Consider the following 27,328-nt stretch of genomic DNA (forward strand, 5'->3'; position numbering starts at 1 on the left):
ATGCTAGATACAGACCACTCGGAGATGCTAGCAGCATTCAAAATGCATGATTTCCAGCCTAGTGCAAACAAATCGCTTTAAAAGACCAGATTAATCTATTTCAAGCTGTTATTATGAGTTGTAAGAGTCGTTCAGATAAAGAGACTGAAGCAGGGTTGACATCGGCGTGTTTAAAAAAAAAAAAAACGCTTCACATACTTTATCCACAGTAAGAGGCATCAGGTTTATTATTATTATTATTCTTGTACGATACAGTATGTATACATTTTACAACGTTAAAATAATCTAGCCAGATAAGGGTAATGGATGGAAGAAAACAATTAAACAGTATGGTGACATTCTCTAAAGCGTTCTCAGCAGCTTCTGTTAAGAATCCCTTTTCTCTAGCCTCCCGAGTGGCGCAGCGGTCTAAGGCACTGCATTGCAGCGCTAGAGGTGTCACTACAGACCCAGGTTCAATCCCGGGCTGTATCACAAGCGGCCGTGATCGGGAGTCCAATACGGTGGCGCACAATTGGTCGTCTGGGTTAGGGAAGGATTTGGCCGGTGGGGCTTTACTTGGCTCTACATGCTTTAGCGACTCCTTGTGGCGGGCGCCTGCAGGCTGTCATCAGTTGAACAGTGTTTCTTTCGACACATTGGTGTGGCTGGCAGGCGGGCGAGTGTTAAGGACCGAAGTTTGGCGAGTCATGTTTCGGAGGACGCATGACTCGACCTTCCACCCCGAGCCCATTGGAGTTGCAGCGATGAGACAAGATCGAAATTAGGGAGAAAGGGGGGTTAAAATAATAAATTCATTGACTTTATAAAATCCCTTTACTCGGGTAGTCAGTCATAATAATCCCTTTACTCAGGTAGTCAGTCATAATAATCCCTTTACTCAGGTAGTCAGTCATAATAATCCCTTTACTCAGGTAGTCAGTCATAATAATCCCTTTACTCAGGTAGTCAATTATAATAATCCCTTTACTCAGGTAGTCAGTCATAATAATCCCTTTACTCAGGTAGTCAGTCATAATAATCCCTTTACTCAGGTAGTCAGTCATAATAATCCCTTTACTCAGGTAGTCAGTCATAATAATCCCTTTACTCAGGTAGTCAATTATAATAATCCCTTTACTCAGGTAGTCAGTCATAATAATCCCTTTACTCAGGTAGTCAGTCATAATAATCCCTTTACTCAGGTAGTCAGTCATAATAATCCTCAGAGTTGTCATTGTTCGTATTGTAGGGCTGAGGACGTAAGGCAGCTTCTATCTTGGAGTTGCTATCGTCTGAATCTTCCCAAAAATATAAATAACACAGAACCAACATTTGAGGCATGATACTGAATCATGACATTCATAAAAGCAGAGATGGGGCTATTCAAATCCAAACAAGAACTGATATGATCATTGTGAAATCTATACTAATTACAGATGTAGCATTGCTATAACAGAGAGCAAGATATTGAATAATTGTCCATGTGCCCTTTTCACACCCATTTGTGAACCATGCATAGATGGATGATTCTGTCATTAGCATAACATCTCAAGTGGTTCATAATATTGCTAACAACGAGCTTACTTCAGGATGAGAAACAGAGATAAGAGACAGCATTATTTAGGATGGATGTGGCTGCATTCCTAACTCACCTTTAGACTGTACTGCAGAGTAGGTTTTCAGTTTTGTCTTTTCTCTCCTGAAAATGCACAGAAAAGTGGATAACCTTGTTAAAAGCATAATTTCTTCCGTCAGTCATTGTGACAGTGATCTTTGACATTGAGAGCACTTAAATGTACGGCAGTTGTGTCCAATAAGTCAGGCACATATTAAGTAAATGGCCTTCAAGGATAAAACGGATATCATTGTCACAGTCAGTGAAATCACACAAACACCATGAATAAAGGCAACAGAGATGGAGGACCATTCTAGCTCTATGCATGTCCCATCAATCAAATGTACAACACACACCATCAAAGGCCTAGTTTCTTGTACCAGTGCCTTTACCAAAATGTGTATGTAACACGCATGTTACAAGGATGCCTATCAGGAACTTGAGGAGCCAGACTTCCAAGCCTAAGCCTGTTTTAAAGGGAAGGAAAACCAAAGGAAACTTCCTTGACTCCTGTTCTAATCACGTTGAAGGACTTCCACAAGCCCCCTCTTTATTCAGAAGTGGTCCAAAGACAGGGTTGCTGGGTTCCCATAGCATCAGTGATATCGCTATGTAAATGTGTGACCCCTGAAAGGGCTTTGATGTGCCTTGATGCATATGCAGTAGGCTGTTCTACTTTTAAAGGCCTCCTCTTCAATTTACATCATCACAGGGCCTATTCACAACCACCACAATATATGCTCATCATCTGTCGTGGTTATTGTACATCCATATGGCCTGTTTATACTTTTATGTTCAACAGTTAAAATATTTTATTTGAGATGGAACAAAAATAGGACAGTTTGCACACACACACACACACACACACACACACACACACACACACACACACACACACACACACACACACACACACACACACACACACACACACACACACACACACACACACACACACACACACACACACACACACACACACACACACACAGTGTTCATCCATCTGCATCCATGTGTCCCTCAATTCAAACACATGACCCCTCTGATTGCCATCCTCACAATTACCCCCTTCTCTCCAAGCCCAGCCAAATGTGACTGCTGTACACTGAGTATATGAACTCAATTACGTTGGCTCTGATCCTATTGAAAGGCACTCCATCTTACAAACCACGTTTCTACTTTTGTCACACCACCCAAACAAACAACAAACAGAAACACTCCCTACCCATTTCCAACAGTGAGAAGATTGCTTTCCAATACATGCATTCAATTACATAGGTGGCATTACCATTATATTGCAACCATTACGTTGACATATCAATAAGCTTCCCGGCAGATATTTGGATGATGTCTACCCCTATGCCTCAAGGCAAGAAAAGAGAGTATACCTCTGAAAACCTTTGACACTCAGAGCAGGCAAATCAAAACGGAGCCAGTCAAGAAACCAAGGTAAAAAAAGGGGGGGGGGAATGGGGGACGAAGCAAGGATGCAATCACAAATAATCAGCCTGTCTGTCTGCATTTGAAAGGGCACCTTGCATACAGTATGTCCTCCTGAAACCGAGAGCAATTGTTTTAGAAAACACATGTTTTGTTCAAAGGGTACACATTCAGATATGATTAAATGAGATATGCTCTATGCAAGAAAATTCCCATATTTATTTAAAATCATTTGTTTTTGGACTTTAGACAAATATAAATTAACTTCAACAAATTCAAAAAGGTAGAACTTTGCTACAGATATGAAATAAGATTCACAGCCCTGATCCAATTTGTCAACGTGATAGAAGGAGCTGATTGTAATCTTGCAGTGAACATCTTTAAAATCAAAATGTTTTAGGCTTCATTACAGGCTAAAAACAACCTTGCAAGATTGGCATAATAGCTGCTAAGACACTCTAAAATCTGTCCCTTTTGTAATGTTCAAGTCCCCTTTACGTCGGAGAAAGTCTGGGCATAAAGGGAACTTCAACATCTAGAAAGATTAGATGAAGTCTCATTAACCTGTTTCCAGAAATCCACTATTATCAAACACTCCAGCAACATTCTTTGCTTTTCATTGAAATTGTGTTTAATTTAAGGAATACCAGACAGACAATAGCTACATGGTTAAGTCATCAGTTTGTGCAACCTTGTAGCTAGTCCTGACTAAATCGCTTTTCATAAGAACATCCATGAGGTTGTCTTAGTGCAAGTTGAGCTTCAAATCAAATGTTTAAAAAAAATTGTCTGTACTTTTCAAAAAAAAGTTCCCGGACATTTCTGGGGGGAATGGCCCTAGCCCTCACTCTCCGATCCAACAGGTCCCAGACGTGCTCAATGGGATTGAGATCCGGGCTCGTCGCTGGCCATGGCAGAACACTGACATTCCTGTCTTGCAGGAAATCGTGCACAGAACGAGCAGTATAGCTGGTGGCAGTCATGCTAGAAGGTCATGTCATGATGAGCCTGCAGGAAGGGTACCACATGAGGGAGGAGGATGTCTTCCCTGTAACGCACAGCATTGAGATTGCTTGCAATGACAACAAGCTCAATCCCATGATGCTGTGACACACTGCCCCAGACCATGACTGCCCCTCCACCTCCAAATCGATCCCGCTCCAGAGTGCAGGCCTTGGTGTAACGCTCATACCTTCGATGATGAACATGAATCCGACCATCACCCTTTTGGGTGAGACAAAACCGTGACAAGTCAGTGAAGAGCACGTTTTGCCAGTCCTGTCTGGTCCAGCGACGGAGGGTTTGTGCCCATAGGCGATATTGTTGCCGGTGATGTCTGGTGAGGACTGCCTTAAAACTGGATTACGAGCCCTCAATCCAGTCTCTCTCAGCCTATTGCGAACAGTCTGAGCACTGATGGAGGGATTGTGCATTCCTGGTGTAACTCGGGCAGTTGTTGTTGCCATCATGTACCTGTCCCGCAGGTGTGATGTTCGGATGTACCGATCCTGTGCAGGTGTTGTTACACGTGGTCTGCCACTACGAGGACAATCAGCTGTCCGTCCTGTCTCCCTGTAGCGCTGTCTTAGGCATCTCACAGTACGGATATTGCAATTTATCGCCCTGGCCACATCTGCAGTCCTCATGACTCGTGCCTCATGCCACGTTCATGTAGATGAGCAGGGACACTGGGAATCTTTCTTTTGGTGTTTTTCAGGGTCAGTAAAAAGTCCTCTTTAGTGTCCTAAGCTTCATAACTGTGACCTTAATTGCTGTTAGTGTCTTAATGAGCGTTCCACAGGTGTATGTTCATTAATTGTTTATGGTTCATTGAACAAGCATGGGAAACAGTGTTTAAACCATTTGCAATGAAGATCTGTGAAGTTATTTGTATCTTATCTTTGAAAGACAGGGTCCTGAAAAGGGGACGTTTCTTTTTTTGCTGAGTTTATATTCAATGTGTGAGACAAAATCGAGGCTATGATTAAGAAGTTGGAGCTCTTTGAAGTTGGAGGTACTTCCCCAAAATGGATGACACCAACAACTGGATTCGTTATTTCTTTCATGCCCTGTCTCCAATCCACTTACCGATATCTGAACAGAGCCTCATCAAAATTGCAACAAGCGGTTCTGTGAAAATTGAATTTAAAATCAGAATCCACTGCCAGATTTCTGGTTTGGGCTGCACTCAGAGTATCCTGCCTTGGCAAATCGCGCTGTTAAGACACTGATGCCCTTTACAACCACCTATGTGAAAGTGGATTCGCGGCCCTCACTAGCATGAAAACTAAACAGGCACAGACTGCGTGTGGAAAATGATTTAAGACTGGGACTCTCTCCAATACAACCCAACATTGCAGAGTTATGTGCATCCTTTCAAGCACACCCTTCTCATTAACCTGTGGTGAGTTATTCAGAATTTTCGATGAAAAAATAAAGTTTTAAATGTTAGATGGCTAAATAAAGAGCAAAATTATTGATTATTATTTGTGCCCTGGTCCTATAAGAGCTCTTTGTCACTTCCCACGAGCCGGGTTGTGACAAAAACTCACACTCATTCATATGATTAATAAATGTATCGTATAGTGTGTGTGTGTGGCAGGCTTACAATGATGGCCAAAAACATTTGAGAGTGCGCTGACCCTGGTGCTAAAGGGGGTACACAGCTGAAGGTTGAATGTTTGCAGGGGTACGGAACTATAAAAAGTTTGGGAACCACTGCTTTAGATGAAGTGAAGATGGAACAGAAAAGAGTGAGACAAGGATGTCTGGTCTGCTACTTCCCATTTAGCCTGCTTCTACACTAACATAGCCTGTCAAACACGGGTCCTTTTCGTTCATACAGGGACTTATTTAACATAATTCAACATCAGCTGTTACGGCATAGCATTCTAGGCTACGATATTTTAACCACACTGAATTTACAACAGTTGGGTAACACAAGGAAGTGAAAACACAGACATGGTCAATATGTTTATATATTCACAGTCCCTCTTTAATATCCAGCCATTTACAGCAACATGTTACTTCTTCTCCCGCCACTGTAATGATGGTAAAAATAAAAGCATGTTTCCGGGAAAAAAATGGGAATATTCTTTTATATAACTTCCCAAAGCAGCGTGGGGGTTGAGCTATCAGTTGTTCCACTTCAGACAGGGACTGGCTGATTTTCAAGACTGGGCCATTACCATAGTGGGCCCAGGTCGCCGATGACCTTCAATCTAGTATTCCATTTCCATAAACATTTATGTCAGTTCATCTTATGCGGAGTTTGCCTTAATTGAGGCAATGATCTGAATATATAAGACAGACTGGGCCGGCCACGGTTTAGCAGACTCTGGTAGGCCGGGTTGAATGTAATGCGGGAAATTATGAAAATTATAGCTACCACTGAAATGCCTCCTTTTTGGAGAGTCTCTGTCCTGGTTTTTGTGATTGTTACATATTACTGTTTACCTTATGTTATATCTACATTACAATAAGGTTTGTGAGCAGGACTGCCATCGTTCAATCACAACTTCATGCTTTTTCTCACATTTGATTATTATCTATCATTATGTTATATTCCTTGCAGAATGGAGAAATGTTGTATGAAACTTTGGCACAAATGATACAAAACAAGTATATATTAATATAACCCATCATGTCTACTACCCTTTATATGAGAATTCCACAATAACACAAATAAACACCCGTATTATCCTTCTGCATTTCAAAAATACGATTTTATTCTCCGCAATTAGACATACTTATTGCTAGTCTCTATGTAAAGGTGACATAGGCTTATGACTCTATCCTTTACTTATCATATGCTATCCATCCAAACTGCACTATATAATGATTGAGAATTTGGACTGTTGTTTTGTTTTTGTAATGAGTTTATTGGAATTAAATTTGATGATGTGCTTAAATAATGGAAAAGCTATACAGGGTTGATTCTGTCTGGGAAAATGATGCTTATTCCTGGTATTTAATATACTGTTGGCACAGGCTGGTAGAGAATTCTGCCTTAATTTACCCTGTCTTTTTAAAGCTGCTAACACCCACAAAGAAATGCTAATAGCACAGGCACTCTAGCCCAGCGTTAGTCTAAAGGAAAAGGGTACAAAGAGGGAGACCCATCACCCCATCAACTCCTACTCCATTCCCAGCTATGACCCACAGCTAAATTGTTTAGGTCTGTTTAGACGTTTAAAACAGCAGAGTACTATAGTAGGATGTAGCTAGCACTCAGAGGGCCAACAGTGCGAGGCAACCCTGGGCATTCACTGCTTCCATTCTGTGCTCTCTAACATGTGAGTGCTCTCTGCTGGCCATAAAGAGGAACTGCAGAGCTGTAAAAATGGTGCCACAGATTCACACTCAATTACATTCATTGATAGCAGGCAGCTCCTTCATTGGAATCACAGCTGCTTGACAGAACAGAACACAACAATGATTGACAGAAATAAAATGGAATAGCCTAAATATATTCAATTGAATTCTAGACCATTTCAAATTATTCACAAGTTTACACTACATTATAAAATTGTTTTAAACTACCTAAGTTAGACAAATTACTTATCGGGATGTGACAAATTATTTTCTAATAAAATGTTCCTCTTATGAAAAACAAAACTTTACTTTTGTCATGAATATGAATGAAAATACATGATATTGTGTGATTAACCAGGGATTAGACAGATGGATACTTGATGGTGAGTGTCGGGCATGGTGAGTGTCGGGCATGGTGAGTGTCGGGCATGGTGAGTGTCGGGCATGGTGAGTGTCGGGCATGGTGAGTGTCGGGCATGGTGCGAATGAAGAGGAACCCAATGCAGGAGAGTGACCTCCTCTGGCAGTAGCCTCTCAATGCTGCCTGCCATTCTGTCGTTATCTGTCTATCACTGTCTGTTTCTCTTCTCTGGTCCCAAATCAAATCATAGACCATTGCAGTGGGTTACAGTATATGGAGTTACACCCATATTGCTTACACAATGTCAATGCTTTCAGATCTACAAATGAAGGGCCAGTAAGAAGTGTCGAGGGGTAGGAGCAAGTTTTTGTTTTCAGACTGGGTGTTTGTCTAACTTTGCCAGGAATGTGCACTGAAATAAAGCAGTTTGTCCCTATGGGTCTTTCACTGCCAAAAGTCCTTTACCACATTTCTATCTAATCGGTCTCTGTTTGTCTGTCTCTCTACCTGCCTCTTTCTGGGGCAAAATCTCTCTATTTTTCTCCCTCCCTCCTGCTCTCCCTCCCTGTGTTCTGCGAGAGAGCCACACACATTGTTTCCTCTTGCCTCTTCCACAGAGGGCTAACTTCTGATTATGACACTTTGTCTGAGTGATTGGGGGGTGAATGCCTGAGCACATATTGTGGACCAAGGGAACGCTCCACACACTAATTGTCAAGTTAAGGTTTTTGTCAAGCAGGGACACGCCATCACAAACATAGCAGCCACTGATAACTGGAGAGGGAGAGATAAATCAAATCAAATTTTATTGGTCACATACACATCTTTAGCGGATGTTATTGCGGGTGTAGCGAAATGCTTGCGTTCCTAGCTCCAACAGTGCAGTAGTATCTAACAGCGCAGATACAAATCTAAAAGTTTTTAAAAAATGGAATTAAGAAATATATAAATATTAGATTGAGCAATGTCGGAGTGGCATTGACTAAAATACAGTAGAAGAGAATACAGTATATACATATGAGATGAGTAAAGCAGTATGTAAACATTAAAGTGACTAGTGTTTACAAGTCTATGTATATGGTGGAGCAGCCTCTATGGTGCAGGGTTTCGTAACCGGGTGGAAGCTGGCTAGTGATGGCTATTTAACAGTCGGATGACCTTAAGATAGAAGCTGTTTTTCAGTCTCTCGTACCAATTTTGATGCACCTGTACTGACCTCGCCTTCTGGATGATAGCGGGGTGAACAGGCCGAGGCTGTTTTTCACTCTCTGGGTCCCAGCTATGATGCACCTGTGCTGACCTCGCCTTCTGGATGATAGCGGGGTGAACAGGCTGAGGCTGTTTTTCACTCTCTGGGTCCCAGCTATGATGCACCTGTGCTGACCTCGCCTTCTGGATGATAGCGGGATGAACAGGAAGTTTTTTCCCGGTGGAGAGCCCTGCGGTTGTAGCCAGTGCAGTTGCTGTACCATGCGGTGATACAGCACGACAGGATGTTCTCAATTGTGCGTCTGTAAAAGTTTGTGAGAGTTCTCTTCAGCCTCCTGTGGTTGAGAGGCGCTGTTGCACCTTCTTCACCACACTGTCTGTGTGGGTGGACTATGTTTTGAGATCATTCTTCCTAAATCAAGGCCAGGCCAAAAGAAGATAGGAAAAAACAGAAGAAAAAATAAGAGAAAAGAAACACCATCTGAAATTCCTACAGTAAAGGAAGAAAAACAGCACAAAGATTCTTGCAGAAGAGGAAGCAGAGGCATGCACCCGCAGACAAAGGGGAACAAGTGGTCTTTACATGGAGTGCAGCTGCTTATTAAGTCTCACTCCTTCCTGCATTATTCCTTTCATCCCCACTCAACCACAAAGTGATTTTGCTTTACCACTCACAATGGCAGCAAAAGATTTTTAATGGATGAATCCTTAAAAAAATGTCGCAGATCTGTCTGCTTGGCTGTGATTCATAATACAATAAAACAGCACATTCTATAAAGTGTCTTGCTGAAAAACATTGCGTGGAGGCGAGAGAAAAAAAACAGAATATGAAAGACCTCAATTCTCTCCAATGCCATAATAGTGAAATGAGCACATATAAATGTGTTAAGAGTATCTCTTTGTATCTTGTATAGACTGCATATATTTAATCTTTAAAGCGTATTAAGGCAAAGTCATTGCTATGCAAAGCAGCACCCAGCGCTTTTCTCTTGCTTTTCAGCCGAGTGTAGTGCTTGGCCAATAGGACTGGCCCCCGCCTCTCATTCTGCATTCATAACATGCAACATTTGCACAATGTATCTCTCAAAGGCTCCTGAATAGAGAGCCTTAATACTCATGTAAACAACTGCAAACCAATTACTTAATGAATCGGGCCCACACATAATGAGGAGCCACACAAAGGGCTATAAATGCATTTTTTTCACCAAAGCCTCTGCTTTAAACTACAATCCCTCAGCTGTAGTCTAGGCTTAACTGGCAAATCATAATTATTGTCTAAGACAACAGAGTGGAGGCCGTTTTTTATTTTGATTCCAGCCACAGAGTATTTTGATGGCATTTGGCGGCTCACTGACAAAATAAAGCAAACAATGAAAAAGGGAGAAGAGGGGAAGAAAGGAAAATACATAAGGAGACGGTAAGAGAAGGAGTGACAGAGAGGAATAGAGGAAGGGGAAAAGAGATGGGGAGAGAGAGACATTGAGATAGAACAAGAGAGAGAGAAAGAGAAGGGCAGAGCATCCTGCAGTGTTATGTTTCCGTTCAAGTGCAGGACTTCGAGACCACTTGTTGAAGCAATAAAGCGCAAGAAGTGACTGTAGTAAGTGGAATGCTTAAAACATAAGCATCGGGGGGGGGGGGGGGGGGGGGGGGCATCACAGAGGAGCAGGAAAGAGGTATGATGGTGACCGCTCTCAGTAGTCACCCTCCAACAGCTCACTCTTTCCCTGACCAGATTAGATGTCAAGCATGCAAAACTACTCATTAGTCCCATTTCAATCATTTATGCACAGGACCACCACGACCACAGTGGCCAATCAGAGCTGCGATTCTTGCTATTTCCTCTACATTTACACTTGTTTTATCGCCTTAGATTTGGGCTTACCATGCGCCTTAATGACGGTGGAGACGGAGCCATCAGAGGGTCTGGAGTCTGAAATTGGCTCATGTTTATTAAAGAGGTTCAGTCATTGGGCTGGCACTGGCAGACAGCAGCGCCTCAATAGAGCTGGGCCATTATGTCTTTTCCTCTGCTAATAGGTAGACTGGGAGAGCCCGCTGGCCTGGCCAGGGAGACGAACACATTGGGCCCTTGTGTCAGCGTGGTGCCCAGTAATCACATGAAATCAGAGAAGATTATTCCTCATAACGTTTACGCAGCCATTACCTTCCCAAATGGGCTCCCGGTGAAGAGGCGCTCTGGGGACCGCACAATTGCAGATTTTGATGAAGTCATGTTGATATTCAGATGTGTGAAAACATGGAGCTATTTAGATGTTCTTTTCCTACCACTCAATGTTTTGATTTGAACAGCCTAAATGCTATTCGTGACGTGTGAAAGCTCTGGAAATTAAAAGGATGTGTCACCTTAAAACTCATCCTTGTGAGCCTTCCTTTAAAAACAGTTATTATAATATACTTGATTTTATATTTGTTTAAAACACTATTTGTACACGTAGTACCACAACGGTCTGCTTTTAAAGCTCGCCTCCTGAAACATGAACCCTTTAGCGAGAGCAGACTTTAGGCTTGATAACAGTCTGGCCTTTTGTTTTCATGCACAAGTTAATGGGTGGCACACCGTTGATCTAACAGAAATTAACTGGGAATTATTAGAGCCACATGCAAATGTACATCATCCACTTTGGTGTCTGGTGGCCTATTTCCCATAAAGGGAGTGAAGAAGAAGAATGCTCTTACCAAGGGGAAGGGTCTTGATGAGAGGAGTACTCAACTCTCTCACTATCCACTTCATAGCCATCATTTATTCCTTAAAGAGCAAACAAGACAGATCAAACATTTTGATTTGTGCATCTATCTTCGTAATTACATTTTTAAAAGAATGTCCAAATTTGGCTAATGATCGAGCAATATAAACAACTTTCTTCATGTCTGTATGTAATGTAACGGTATCTATGTAGTCTAAATGTTGTAATGTTTTTGCACCATGGAATTTAGGGAGTGTTTTGTAATATCCCGGTCACATTATTAAAATGTATGTAATGTGTATGCAGTATATGTGTTTTATTAACTGGCAAATTAAATCAATCAATCAATCAATAAATCTATTAAATGATAAGCTGTTTCATCATAGTGCTTTATGGGTTTTTTTCTCATACAGTACCAGTCAAAAGTTTGGACACACCTACTCATTCAAGGGTTTTTCTTTGTTTTTACTATTTTCTACATTGTAGAATAATAGTGAAGACATCACAACTACGAAATAACACATATGGAATCATGTAGTAACAAAAAAGCTGTTAAACAAATCAAAATATATTTTATATTTGAAACTTTTCAAAGTAGCCACTTTGCCTTGATGACAGCTTTGCACACTCTTGTCATTTTCTCATCCAGCTCCATGAGGTAGTCACCTGGAAGGCATTTCAATTAACACGTGTGCCTTGTTAAAAGTTCATTTGGGGTAAGTGTTTCCATCAAAATGCGTTTGAGCCAATCAGTTGTGTTGTGACAAGGTAGGGGTGGTATACAGAAGCTAGCCATATTTGGTAAAAGACCAAGTCCATATTATGGCAAGAACAGCTCAAATAAGCAAAAAGAAATAACAGTCCATCATTACTTTAAGACATGAAGGTCAGTCAATCTGGAAGATTTCAAAAACTTTGAAAGTTTCTTCAAAACAGTCGCAAAAACCATCAAGAGCTATGATGAAACTGGCTCTCATGAGGACTGCCACAGGAAAGGAGAGGAGAGGCTGCAGAGGATATGTTCATTAGAGTTAACTGGACTTCAGATTGCAGCCCAAATAAATGCTTCACAAAGATCAAGTAACAAAGACATCTCAACATCAACTGCTCAGAGGAGACTGCGTGAATCAGGTTTTCATTGTCAAATTGCTGCAAAGAAACCACTACTAAAACGACACCGACAAGAAGAAGAGACTTGCTTGGGCCAAGAAACATGAGCAATGGACATTAGACCGGGGGAAATATGTCCTTTGAATCTGATGAGTCCAAATTTGAGATTGTTGGTTCCAACCACCGTGTCTTTGTGAGACGCAGAATAGGTAAACGGGTTATCTCTGCATATGTGGTTCCCACCGTGAAGCATGGAGGAGGTGTGATGGTGCTTTGCTGGTGACACTGTCAGTGATCTATTTACAAATGAAGGCATACTTAACCAGCATGGCTACCACAGAATTCTTCAGCGACACGCCTTCCCATCTGGTTTGCGCTTAGTAGGACTATAATACATTTTTCAACAGCACAATGACCCAAAACACACCTCCAGGCTGTGTAAGGGCTATTTGACCAAGAAGGAGAGTGATGGAGTGCTGCATCAGATGACCTGGCCTCCACAATCACCCGACTTCAAACCAATTGAGATGGTTTGGGATGAGTCGGACTGCAGAGTGAAGGAAAAGCAGTCAACAAGTGCTCAGCATATGTGGGAACTCCTTCAAGACTGTTGGAAAAGCATTCCTCATGAAGCTGGTTGAAAGAATGCCAAGATTGTGCAAAGCTGTCATCAAGGCAAAGGGTGGGAACTTTTAAGAAATATTTGAATTTGGTTAACACTTTTTTGGTTACTACATGATTCCAAGTGTTATTTCATAGTTTTGATGTCTTCACTCTTATTCTACAGTGCAGAAAATAGTAAAAATAAAGAAAAACCTTTGAATGAGTAGGTGTGTCCAAACTTCTGACTGGTACTGTATATGTAAATGGATGAAAAGCACAGATGAAAGCTGTGTCCTTTGACTGACTCAAAAAAATCTGTAGACACGGTGGGTATATTCTCTGTACGACCCTAGTAACAATTCCTTATGGGACGGTGAGCCATATGGTCAGTGTTGACCGATGATTAGGCCACAGTGGGGTAGTGTGGGGTGGGGTGGTATGGGCGACGATTCCCCTTATCTGACAGATCCTCCTCCTCATCTTGAGCTCTGCTGCCTCTCCTGCGTGGCAGACTCAGAAGAGATTGGGTGATGTTCTTTAAATAAAACACTAACTACTTCCATATATAGTGGATTAGGTATCATATTTGACAACTACACAGTCTTCAAAATCAATAAAGAAGCTGAAAGGTTGTAAAATATATCCACCGTGGTAAATCAACATAATAGCATAGCAATATAGTCATTTTAATTACAGTTTCAGGCTAGAAATGTCAAGAGTTGGCTAATGATCGCATACTTTGGACTCTGTGGGCAACAAATTAATGTTTGGCCTTACAGAAATGATTAAACAACGTAACATTTATGCGACAAATACAGTGCATTCGGAAAATATTAAGACAATATTACTTTTTCCACATTTTGTTACGTTACAGCCTTATTCTAAAATGGATTCAATCGTTTTTATCTCTCCACATCAATCTACACACAATATCCCAAGTATCCTAGAGCATACAAGTCGCAGTGGTGGGTGGTATAAGGTGCTTTAGTGACAAAACGGATGGCACTGTGATAAACTGCATCCAGTTTGCTGAGTAGAGTGTTGGAAGCAATTTTGTAGATGACATCGCCGAAGTCGAGGATCAGTAGGATAGTCAGTTTTACTAGGGTAAATTTGGAGGCGTGAGTGAAGGAGGCTTTGTTGCGGAATAGAAAGCCGACTCTTGATTTGATTTTCGATTGGAGATGTTTGATATGAGTCTGGAAGGAGAGTTTACAGTCTAGCCAGACACCTAGGTACTTATAGATGTCCACATATTCAAGGCCGGAACCATCCAGGGTGGTGATGCTGGTCAGGCATCAAGGATGATCAATGGAAACAGGAGGCACCTGAGCTCAATTTCGAGTCTCATAGAAAAAGGGTCTGAATACTTATGTAAATAAGGCATTTCAGTTTATTTTTAATACATTTGCAAAAAACAAAATCTAAAAACATGTTTCGCTTTGTCATTATGGGGTATTGCGTGTAGATTGATGAGGATTTTTTATTTATTTAATCCATTCTAGAATAAGGCTGTAACGTAACAAAATGTGGAAAAAGTTGAGGGGTCTGAATACTTTCCGAAGACACTGTATATCTAAGTATCTGTCCATTGTAGTTGTTTTGTTTGTAGAAATAATAAATGCGTGTCACTTTAAGCATATACAGCCACACATTCTTAACTCATTACCTTCCGTTTGTGCTGGCAACACTCACTGTTGCACAGCAGTGGCTCCAGCCATGAAACTGGACTGCAAATGTCTCTTTTCAAAAAAACAATGCTTTTGATTAGTTATGATTTGAAACTGGACTGGTTCTGTGGGCTTGCGCCCTTGGAGATGTTCACAGATGAAATGCTCAGTATGAAATCTATGCTAGCCAAGTGTTTCTGAGATTCTGGTGTGAACTGGAACCCAGGCCGCTTTCAGCATGCCTTCACATCTCGCCTTTTCAAGTATGCTGCTGCATAGCATTGTTTAGAAGATAATGAGAACCAATGGCCAATCTCTAGCTACACCCCGGTGTCCTGACAATGAAACTGCTGCATTATATGGGTGTGAATTATCAATTTGGCCACAACTCTACTCTGGCCAGCTGAAAACATGCACTGTTTCTTCAAGATAATTAGAGGAATTGCACAGCTCTACAGGTGGGACTTTGACCCCAGATTGACCTTGATCATCCTGCCACAGCCATCCATTTAAAAGAGGCCATTATCAGCGGCTGTGGGAGGAAAACCAACGCTACACAAGAACTCTGAATGCAGGGCTCAGCACTGCCTTTTTACCTCCAATAGGAATACTTTCCACGGGGCTCTCGTCCTGGCTGTCCTCTTCACCACTTTGTAGTCCTGTAAGAAAGGGAGCCCCACACAGAGCTCAGAGACAGGGGGAGGCTGGGACTCTGGGTTTCCCTTTGTCTGAAAAGAGGGCCCTATGAAGGCGGGCAGCCAGGGATTCAGAAAGAGGCCTACGTTAAAAGTGTTGTGATTCTTTGTCATATGAGGGAAGTTTCATTTCACTATAGCGATTGCTCATACTTAACAGAAATGGCACCATTCTGAATTTTTTCTGTTTGTGATGTTGTGAAAACTAAACTTGCAATATCTGCAAATTGCTTCTGAGTGAAATAGTTCTAGTCTAAAAACACAGGCATCATTGGACAGGGTCATACGCCCAACTTCCCTCATTAGTTTGACTGGTTACACAGTTCACTATCATAACCTGGAGAGTGATGCATTACTACTTGGACTAGCACATTAGCTACTGTATCAAGTGGCCAGCCAGACATGGTGAGAGAGCAATAATGACCTTGCATTCCTGCAGCGCTGTGCTCCTGAGCAGGTCTGACTAGTCGGACCTCCACAGCACTGTCATAGGGGAATGAGGGAAGGCCACAGGATGATGACTCACTCGCCACCTCCACCGAGGGGCACTCCTCACTGGAACGGGACAAAAGTGTCCTCAGCAGCACTTTGGCCTGCAACCATGGCAAATTAAAACCACATTCTAATTGCTTCCACATTGTGAAGGGAGAGTCAAATTGAACTACTACCAATTAAACAAGTAATCTACCAGGCCTGGCTGTGGCACACATCCTGACCGAGCACTGCACATCTCTCTCTCCCTCTCCCATGAGATTAGACAAGCGCCTAAAGAATGCAATCATCCTGACAGTAATGTGAAATACGTTAAGATATCTCCACTTGGCAGAGAGGATAGAGACAAACTGCTCTCTTCCTTCCTCTCCACTTATCTCCTGGGAGACCAGGATACTGTGTGATGACATACAGATTCCTTTCACCATATCAAACCAGCCATCATCATCTGAGAGATAGGCCCTCTCTTGTCTTCAAAGGCTGCCTCTCAGCTCAGATGGCTGCTCACAACTTTTAATGAGCACTAATATGAAGGGGATGATCAGGAGGATTTTAGACACAGACAAACTTTAAGTACATGTACAATATCAGTTGTTATAGGCAGGTCATTGGGAGACTGACAGTGTGTACAGGCTTTCATATCCTGAGAGGGGAACAAACACCAACTCCAATCTGATCTCCTCTTCAACACTGACAATCAAAAATGTCCTGATCCCTATTCCAGATATTGCTCTTTTTAAATATAGTCAAATGTACCACGGAGCAGAGAGAGCTCTCACAAACCCAAACCACTGCATTTTAAATATCAATGAATGCAACTGTTGGTCCTTGAATACTCAAAGGGCCTCTTTGAGTGTGCATGCGAGCTGCATGCTCCCGTTTGTTACAGAGTGGTGAAGGCTGTGTGGCAAGACGTGAATAGAAATTCAGTTTGCTCTCGTGTATGAGAGTGAAGGAGAATAAGCTGCTGTGTGTGTTTGTGAGAGATAGGGAGAGAAAGAGAGAGAGCGAGACTATTTGCACATCATTACCACACTGTGCATATATATACACACATAATATGACATTTGAAATGTCTTTATTATTTTGGAACTTTTGTAAGTCTAATGTTTACTGTTCATTTTTTATTTCACTTTTGTTTATTATATATTTCCCTTGCTTTGGCAATGTAAACATGTTTCCCATGCCAATAAATCCCTGAGAGTGAGAGCGAGCGAGCGAGAGAGCGAGCGAGAGAGAGACACACTCAAGCTCTTCCTGGTGCACTTGGACATGATGATCAGGATGGCGGCACCTCCCTTCTCTTTGTCAGTTCATATTTTCAAGAGCCTCTACAGCCTCTCTCTGCCTCTCTGTCTTGCGCCAGGAAATTGAATACAAATAAGATAGTTGTTTTTCAAAACTGATTATATTACAAGAAATAAACTTATCCTTTGTTGGGAAGAACAGATATTTCCCACTCCATCAAATGTTAAGAGATTAATCTGTAAAGACTTACACATTGATTTGGTTTGTGATACAGTTGCATGTGTCTCAGTTAAATGAAAACCCTAAGCACACAAACAAAGAAAGTAACAGAGACGATTCAGGAAGGAAGATGAGATGCTCTTATCTCAAGATTTCAGCCTCTGTGGGCCTGGTGAATAGTCACTGTAATTTCATCGGCCGTTTAATTAGGCATACTCTGTTGCAAGGTCAATGAGTAGGGACTTTCAAAGACTCCCGCCTCGGTTGTGAAGAAGGTCTAATGCCTGCCTCATTCACACAGGCCTAGGCCTCAGCAATAGTTCAGCTAATAACAAATTAAAGGCCTGTGTTTTCAGGAGAATAAGCCACAGGATGAAAGGAGACTGGGCAGAGACTGTTATTTGCGATTAGTGCATGGGTCAGAGTTTCCCTTCGGTCAAGGTCACCCTGTGTAGTAATCTGATGAATGAGAATCACTATGTTTCACACCCACAGAGACAAAGAGGCCCAAAGTGCTATCGCCTTCTTAACACCGATTGTCCATACAATGGCTGCTATCTTTGAAAGACAACTAACATACGAAAGCCCCTGATATCGTGTTGTCTGAGGTTTAACACTGTAGGTGTCTGTAAAAATGTTTTAAGATATCCTTGTAATGCATGACGTGCTTGCAGGGCTCTAAATGAACCTTTTCATTGGTGGCAATGGTGTCCTAACATATAAAATGTAGGAGTACCAGAATTCTTTACTTTTATCGATTGAGATATGGCCTATATATCACACATACACACTACTATTCAAAAGTTTGGGGTCACTTAGAAATGTCCTTGTTTTTGAAAGAAAAGCAAACTTTTTGTCTATTAAAATAACATAAATTTGATCAGAAATACAGTGTAGACATTGTTAATGTTGTAAATTACTATTGGAAACGGCAGATTTTTTTATGGAATATCTACATAGGCGTACAGAGGCCCATTATCAGCAACCATTACTTGTGTTCCAATGACACGTTGTGTTAGCTAAAGGCTAATTGATCATTAGAAAACCCTTTTGCAATTACGTTAGCACAACTGAAAACTGTTGTTCTGATTAAAGAAGCAATAAAAAACTGGCCTTCTTTAGACAAGTTGAGTATCTGGAGCATCAGCATTTGTGGGTTTGATTACAGGCTCAAAATGGCCAGAAACAAAGAACTTTGTTAAATAGTACCCGCAAAACACCAGTCTCAATGTCAACAGTGAAGAGGCGGGATGCTGGTCTTCTAGGCAGAGTTCCTCTGTCCAGTGTCTGTGTTCTTTTGCCCATCTTAATTTTTATTGGTCAGTCTGAGATATGGCTTTTCCTTTGCAACTCTGCCTATAAGTCCAGCATCCCAGATTCGCCTCTCCACTGTAGACGTTGAGACGGGTGTTTTGCGAGTATGATTTAATAAAGCTGCCAGTTGAGGACTTGTGAGGCATCTTTTTCTCAAACTAGACACTCTAATGTACTTGTCCTCATGCTCAGTTGTGCACCGGGGCCTCCCACTCCTCTTTCTATTCTGGTTAGAGTCAGTTTGCGCTGTTCTGTGAAGGGAGTAGTACACAGCATTGCACCAGATCTTCAGTTTCTTGGCAATTTCTCGCATGGAATAGCCTTCTTTGCTCAGAACAAGAATAGAGTGACGAGTTTCAGAAGAAAGTTCTTTGTTTTTGGCCATTTAGAATATGTAATCGATCTCACAAATGCTGATGCTCCAGATACTCAACTAGTCTAAAGAAGGACAGTTTTATTTCTTCTAATCAGGACAACAGTTTTCAGCTATGCTAACATAATTGCAAAAGGGTTTCTAATGGACAATTAGCCTTTTAAAATTATAAACTTGGATTAGCTAACACAACGTGCCATTGGAACACAGGAGTGATGGTTGCTGATAATGGGCCTCTGTACACCTTTTCCTTCAAGGACATTTCTAAGTGACCCCAAACTTTTGAACGGTAGTGTATGTTGGGCCAAAACTGTATGTTTTAGCTACTTTTGAAACACATGTTGTGCCATTGAAACAAATATGTAACCCTGTAAATTACATTTACATTACATTTAAGTCATTTAGCAGATGCTCTTATCCAGAGCGACTTACAAATTGATTTGTTTATTATAAAAAGCTAAAATGTTCATACAAATAGATGTTAATGAATATTAGGTTTCTACATGGTATAAAAACACTATTTTCCTATGTTTGTGACTGATGACATGCATGAGATCAGTCATTCATTCATTGCTAAGATCAATGATCTCCTGAAGAAGCCATCCCTTTTACTTTCTTTCTGTGCCCCCAAAATGTTCAGATATAGCCTACTAGTAAAGTTACCAGGTTGTTAGCTAGCTAGCTAAAATGTTCAGATATAGCCTATTAGTAAAGTTACCAGGTTGTTAGCTAGCTAGCTAAATGTTCAGATATAGCCTACTAGTAAAGTTACCAGGTTGTTAGCTAGCTAGCTAAGTGTTCAGATATAGCCTACTAGTAAAGTTACCAGGTTGTTAGCTAGCTAGCTAAGTGTTCAGATATAGCCTACTAGTAAAGTTACCAGGTTGTTAGCTAGCTAGCTAAGAGGTAACATGACTGTACAAAGTGTAAACAAATGACCCGCGACATGGTTTCTGAATGTAAAATAAGGACCACCAATCTGCCGTTGGAAGAAAGAAAAAGTTGCTTAGGTAATATGAGTCATGTCTTTGGAACTGTTTGGGCTAGAAGCCGTTTTTACTGTTCTAATGGTACAGCCACACAGAAGAGTCTTACCGCCAAGTGAAGAGGAAAAATACATAGAGGGTGGTGGTACTTCAATTGTTTTCATTGTTGCACAGACAGTACTTTTAAAAACTCTAAATACTTTGAGAATAAAGTTGTAACATTTCGTGAATAAAGTGGCAATATTTAGGGAATAAAGTCAACATTTTGAGAATGAAGTAAACATTTTGGAGAATAAAGTCACAGTTGAATGTCAAGACTAAAGTAGGGGATTTGGTGAAGTGCATCCTTCCCTGGCTCCCTGTTGCTGTGCACGCCACCGTTGAAATTCCTGAGTTAGATGGCCTGGTGAAACTATATTTTAGAATTGGAAATCCTTGGTCTTTTACGACATAGTAACCATATTATTGGTATTATGGCCTTGAAGAGGTTGCGCAGCCGATTGGATATTTTCAGGAGGTTTCGTAGTAACACAAGACACTATATAACAGATCTACAACCAAGTCAATCGAACCTCAAGGGGTGAAGCTTAGGCACGTACGACGCTGACGGCAGTACACGACCAAAGGTCCCAAGGCGATATGGCATATGGACACATATGACAAAACGAAACCATATGGTATTGCAATAAATTGCTGCATAGATGCTTTAGCCATTATGTTATGTCGGTGGAAACCGTGTTACTAAAGCCATAGGTTTTACCAGGTCATCTAAGGCCTTTTTACAGTGCACAGCAACATGGAGCCAGGTAGCTATGCAATTAAACAGATTCCCTACCTTAATCTGTAAATATAATTGCGACTTAATTCTCAAAATGTTTACCTTATTCTCAATATTTTTACTTCATTCTCTAAATAAAATGTAAAGTCTTTAAAATAAAACATTTAATTTACTATTTGGATTTAATTTGTAAAGTTAAATAGACTTTATTCTCAAAATATTGCCATTTAATTTAGACTATCCTAAAAAATTCATTGTAACTTTATTCTCAAAGTTTCAACTTTATCCTTGTATTTCAAATTTTCAAAGTACTATATGTGCAAAAAACCTAAACTGGTACCAAGACTTATCCCTTTTTTTTTTTCATTATTTGGCCCTAATACTCTTCCGTACAACCATGATGTTAATGAATATGCGCTCGCTTTTGTCTTTAGGGCACTGGTGCTCCCAAATTAAAATGCTAGGTCGCAAAACAACATTTTTAGAGCATATGCAACCAAATTGGTAGCACTTTAGAGCCCTATGTGCTTGCAGTGCATGAGGACTGCTACAGTAACAAGCCAGAAGTGGAAAAAAACTGGGATTCAAACCCCTGGAGTCTGTACTGTATGTAAAAGAAACTGTACTAGTGTATTGTGAGATGCATACCTTGGTGCTATAGGAGGCATTGTGTGGCAGTAGCAGTGGAGTGAACAGCTGGACGAGGCGCTCGGTGGTGAGGACATGGTGGTCCTTCAGCAGAAGGGTGTGCTTGAACCAGTGATCCCACAGAGGAGCAGCGTCAGGTGGGAGACAGGAGCTGCAGCGTGGAGGACAGGGGTGGAGACACACAGCATCGTGAGGAACACAGGCCTGTTGTCTCAATGGATATGTAACATAGTAAGATACAACAGAAGAATCTTTCCTTACAGTGAGATAATGTACTTATACGGTCTTATCTATATACTGTAAACACTTCACAAACCATCATGTTCTTCGTGTTTTTTGCTCATTCATGCATGTATGGTGAAAAACCTTGTAGATGGAAAGAAAAACACATGGTACACACAAATAAAAAGTGGTAGTTTGACATCTTGATATACTGAAAAGAATTGGAACTTAACTGATATTTGTGAATGGAAGCTAACCTAATGAAACAGAAGTTGGCTACAAAAAGTCAAGTGATCACTGTAGGGTATAAAATACATTAGGATACTTTATTTAGCAGAGCATAGCAGAGCTTGGAGCTATGGTTCAATGTGGAGCTCCTGATTATCAAAAGAAACCAACGTCACAGATAGTGTTTAATTTGCTCATCACATTCACACACACAGTTAGGCTACTGCTGGAGGTTACACAAATTACTTTTACATTTGTGGAGGATGGAGGCCAGTCACGGCCATTCGATCCAATCTCAACCTGTTCTAAATGTGTTCTCACCCCCGACATCTAAACTCCACTCTAACTGTCAAGAAAAACACACAGGAACTAATCTGCTCTTTGTCTGAAAAGTGGAATTCCTCTTTGAATCAGTTCACTTTTCATTTCGACGGGAAGATTGGTCTATTGACCTCGGTCACTTGTAGAGCACTGATATCTCTGGTCTGAATGACTCAATTATAGCTCACAGTTATTACAGGAACAGAGCGTTCAAAATAACCCCATCTTGACTCACTCAGGCTAGTTGCAAGATTTAGCAAATATAACACTGAGGGACCCTGAAACAGCAAGACCGATAGAAACTTTTTCAACCTGTGATCTTATTGCACATATTTGCCATATTGAATAATGATTAAATAATTATACAAATTAATATCAATCATCATTTTCTCTAGAAAAAAAATATCAAGGACGCAAAGAAAGAAATCCGGTACATGGCTTCATTTCAAAAGGCCATAAGATTACTGTGCTAACCAGCATGACAATGAAGATCATTTTAACAGCCTCACCTACCACACAACTCCATTTACAAATGAAAAGAATGCATCAAATGATAAATCACAAATCAAATGATAATGACATCAAAATGCCTTATCTGGTGCAGAGTTCACAGAAGCCATACCTTATTTTCCTGGGCTCAGTGGTCGACCAGTTAAAGCTAACCATCTCTTCAGGTAACAGGCAACCAACCCTTTGACGTGGTCTTTAACAACCTCTGAAGCTGGTGAAGGACGACTGTTCCACATGTTTCAAGGTCCTCTCCATTCAAGCCTTCCCTGGAGTTACAAAGGCTGCCGAACATGTAGAGCGGAGTGAGCCATCGCCATGGAACCCAGAGCTCAGTCCAGCAGCCCAAAGGTCAGGGATACAGAGCACAGCAGCTGTTCTCTGTACACTCCACATTAGGGATGAGCCACACCACACACAGTAAACTCATGGCAAAGGCCATGGCAGGACTAAAACTCACAACTCACAAGCTGACAACTAGGTGACAGTAGTTCTGATCAATCTGGCAAAAAGGACATAATTGGGCAAGATGTTATTTCCTTTCTTGCTTTCGATGGCAAACACTTATTGATACATGTTTTTAGATCTTTATCGTGTACACAAATGGAACATCACAAGACAAAATTGTCACTTTAGTTTCAAATGCCAAATAGCCGTTGAATTTACCTGACTCCCAAAAGCCAGAACAACCATGATTCAGCTGCAAAGTGTGGTTATTATGACAATCCAGTGTCTTTCAAAAACCCTTAGAAACCAAGATGTGCTGCAATGACACTTAAATGAATGACACTTAATTGAAAAGTGAGAGCCCTTGGCGGCAGGAGAATACATTTTCCTCCAGCTCCACAAACACTGGTTGATAATGAAAAGAATTGCAGCCAAACTTAAGACCACTATTATTTCTACCTGACCACTTTTTTACATTTGCTATCACCAACTAATGAGACCCAGTAAACATTTCTTTATCTTCTGTGGAATAGTTGTTCGATGCTCTCCAGTAGAAGGAAGAACACCAGGATGGACAGCCTAAAATAACATACAGGTCAAATTAACACACAGAGACAAAAATGGCTGATGGATTTCACTGATTTTTCCAGTTTTCCAGTTCAACTTGGTACTCAAGGAATGTCCTAATGTGTGTGTGTAAGAGATCAAGGTACTATGGTAGCATTTGAATTGATTGACATGTTAACCAATGTCAGAGATGGGCTCAACCATTCAATTCGATGTCAATTTATGCAGAGTACCAGGCAGGAAAATAAAGTGCCTCAGCACTGGAAACATTAAAATGTCAACTAATAAACAGAGGGGTTTATAAACAGAGCAAAACTGGTTCATAACATTTACATTTAAGTCATTTAGCAGACGCATAACTTACATAAAAGTCACACCATTTCAATATAACAAGGTGGCTACCTCAAAATCTACTTTAGGGCCTGGAAAAAACACATGAACTCATAAAACTATTATTTAAAAAAATACCAGTTTCAACCAAATTCGGACAGCTAACATAGCCCAACCTCCGAGTGGCAACAAGAAATTACCCAAAGATGATTGATTTTGGTGGGAGATTTACACTTTAATCTGTCCACGTGAGGTTATGAGAAAAGGGTGCCTAATGCATGTGGAGCATTAAGCTCTGGGTGTCCCTCATTGAATTTCCCAAAAACCCCAGCAGAAATCCTGAGCCACCCAACATAAAAGGGACTAAAATAATTTATGACAATCTATAATGGGCTCTGGGGTTAGGGGTCAGCAAACAATTGCTCCTTCCTTTTTGCAGGTTGTTTCCTGGTAACATCCTGATTAAGCTGGCAGCTTGAATTATATCCATGACATTCTGTAGTGCACCATCCATCGGCACTAAGTCCTCTTCAATGCAACTGAAGTAGCTTGGGCAAAAGCTCTGCCGCCACCCCCCCCCCCCCCTCATAGTTATCATCTTTCTCTCCACGTTATTTGTCAGTGCTCTTCAAAAAAAAGGACCTTTTTACAAAAGAAAAGAGAATTTGTTGTGTGCACCAAACCTCTCCGTATTGTTGTGAGAGCTTCATCGCGAGGTCTCAAACCACACGTTTGGTGTGGCTGTCTGTGTCTTAGAGAGTCTTGACATCATCAGGAGTGCATTGTTAGTAGGGATGAAAGGGTCAGACTCTTGGGAGCAATATTACACTGACACTGCATACAGTGGATATTTCACCATGACTTCCCACATGTAATGGTCTCACATGAGTGATTATTGTCTTTCAGGCCATTTCTTTTCACACACAAAGAAAATGGAAAATGCTGGAAAATACTACTAGTTGTATCAATGGTTTTGACCTGGTGGAGCAAATAACACTACAATAAATATAACTATTAACTGTTGTAAGTAAGAACACACAATAACTGTGACCTGACACCACAAGAACAGTTTCTACTGTGCCGCTAGGAGAATTTAAAATATTGATTGGGGACTTTCTTACTGAGGAATGTAATTGTTCAAATAAAAGTGTATTTGTCACGTGCGCCGAAAACAACAGGTGTAGACTTTACAGTGAAATGCTTACTTACAGGCTCTAACCAACAGTGCAAAAAAGGTATTAGGTGAACAATAGGTAAGTAAAGAAATAAAAAAAACAGGCTATATACAATAGTGAGGCTACATACATCTGTATGTAAATTCATTAAGGAAAAAAATTCCACAAAAAAAACTGCTTAGTCAGGCTGATTGAGGTAGTATGTACATGTAGATATGGTTAAAGTGACTATGCATATATGATGAACAGAGAGGAGCATTAGCGTAAAAGAGGGGTTGGCGGTTGGTGGGACACAATGCAGATAGCCAGTTTAGCCAATGTGCGGGAGCACTGGTTGATCGGCCCAATGGAGGTAGTATGTACATGAATGTATATTTAAAGTGACTATGCATATATGATAAACAGAGAGTAGCAGCAGCGTAAAAAGAGGGGTTGGGGGGGCACACAATGCAAATAGTCCGGGTAGCCATTTGATTACCTGTTCAGGAGTCTTGGGGGTAAAAACCTTTTTTTAAAACCTAGAAGCATTTTTGTCCTAGACTTGGCACTCCGGTACAGCTTGCTATGCGGTACTAGAGAGAACAGTCTATAGCTGGGGTGGCTGGGGTCTTTGACAATTTAGGGCCTTCCTCTGACACCGCCTGGTGTAGAGGTCCTGGATGGCAGGCAGCTTAGCCCCAGTGATGTACTGGGCCGTACGCACTACCCTCTGTAGTGCCTTGCGGTCAGAGGCTGAGCAATTGCCGTACCGGGCAGTGATGTTGCAGCTGTAGAACCTTTTGAGGATCTCAGGACCCATGCCAAATATTGTGTGTGTTTGGACCAGTCTAGTTTGTTGTTGATGTGGACAGCAAGGAATTTGAAGCTCTCAACCTGCTCCACTATAGCCCCGTCGATGAGAATGGTGGAGTGCTTGGTCCTCCTTTTCCTGTAGTCCACAATCATCTCCTTAGTCTTGGTTACATTGAGGGATAGGTTGTTATTCTGGCATCACCCGGCCAGGTCTCTGACCTCTTCCCTAAAGGCTGTCGGTGATCAGGCCTACCACAGTTGTGTCGTCTGCAAACTTAATGATGGTGTTGGAGTTGTGCTTGGCCATGCAGTCATGGGTGAACAAGGAGTACAGGAGGGAACTGAGCACGCACCCCTGGGGAGCTCCAAAATGGCACCGGAAGAAATGGCAGCAGTTTTACGGGCGCCCAACCAATTGTGCTATTATGTGAGTTTTTTCGCGTTATTTGTAACTTACTTTGTACATAATGTTTCTGCAACTGTATCTTATGGCAAAAAAAAAGAGCTTCTGGATATCAGGACAGCGATCACTCACTTCGGACAAGACAAAGATTGTTTCTACAACAAGGAGGACGCACAAGGCATTCTCCAAACACCCCACAGGGCCAACATCACCGTTATTTGCAAGAGGAAGCAACGTAGGTACCGAGGACAAAGAGCCGGATGCCTGGTCAGGACCCGAAGAAGGCCAATGTGAAAGCTGCAGTTACCATCAATACTACTCGCCAACGTGCAATCATTGTACAATAAATTAGACGAGGTACGATCACGAATATCCTACCAACGGGACATCAAAAACTGTAATATCCTATGTTTCACGGAATCGGGGCTGAATGACGGATATATGCTGCACCGGCAAGATAGTATAGCACAAGACGAGGGGGGGGTCTGTGCACATTTGTAAACAACAGCTGGTGCACGAAATCTAAGGAAGTCTCAAAATTTTGCTCGCCTAAAGTCTAGAGAGTTTTCAG

The 27,328-nt window shown here is 41.3% G+C and overlaps 2 long non-coding RNA genes across 6 annotated transcripts in view; both read right to left on the reverse strand.

The window, feature by feature from the left end:
- Positions 1-209: 209 nt before the first annotated feature.
- LOC124001593 lies at positions 210-12,076 on the reverse strand. Its single transcript, XR_006832815.1, has 4 exons — positions 11,622-12,076; positions 8,929-9,333; positions 1,635-1,681; positions 210-715 (listed from the first exon to the last, which is right to left on the reverse strand). It is a non-coding gene; the product is annotated as an uncharacterized LOC124001593 (long non-coding RNA).
- A 1,487-nt stretch (positions 12,077-13,563) lies between these two features.
- Positions 13,564-27,328, reverse strand: part of LOC124001594 — a 33,855-nt gene continuing 20,090 nt past the window's right edge. The window contains exons 5-8 of one of the 5 annotated variants that reach the window (XR_006832819.1): positions 21,766-21,916; positions 15,609-15,671; positions 15,012-15,084; positions 13,564-13,842 (exon numbers count right to left, since the gene is read on the reverse strand). This is a non-coding gene — a long non-coding RNA (uncharacterized LOC124001594). Of the gene's footprint in view, positions 13,843-14,785; positions 15,672-21,765; positions 21,917-23,158; positions 23,328-27,328 lie in introns of those variants that run through there. The other 4 variants (XR_006832818.1, XR_006832817.1, XR_006832820.1 and 1 more) reach the window with 4 other exon arrangements.

Source organism: Oncorhynchus gorbuscha, linkage group LG17, assembly GCF_021184085.1.
Source record: "Oncorhynchus gorbuscha isolate QuinsamMale2020 ecotype Even-year linkage group LG17, OgorEven_v1.0, whole genome shotgun sequence".
In the NCBI taxonomy this organism is placed as follows: Eukaryota; Metazoa; Chordata; class Actinopteri; order Salmoniformes; family Salmonidae; genus Oncorhynchus; species Oncorhynchus gorbuscha.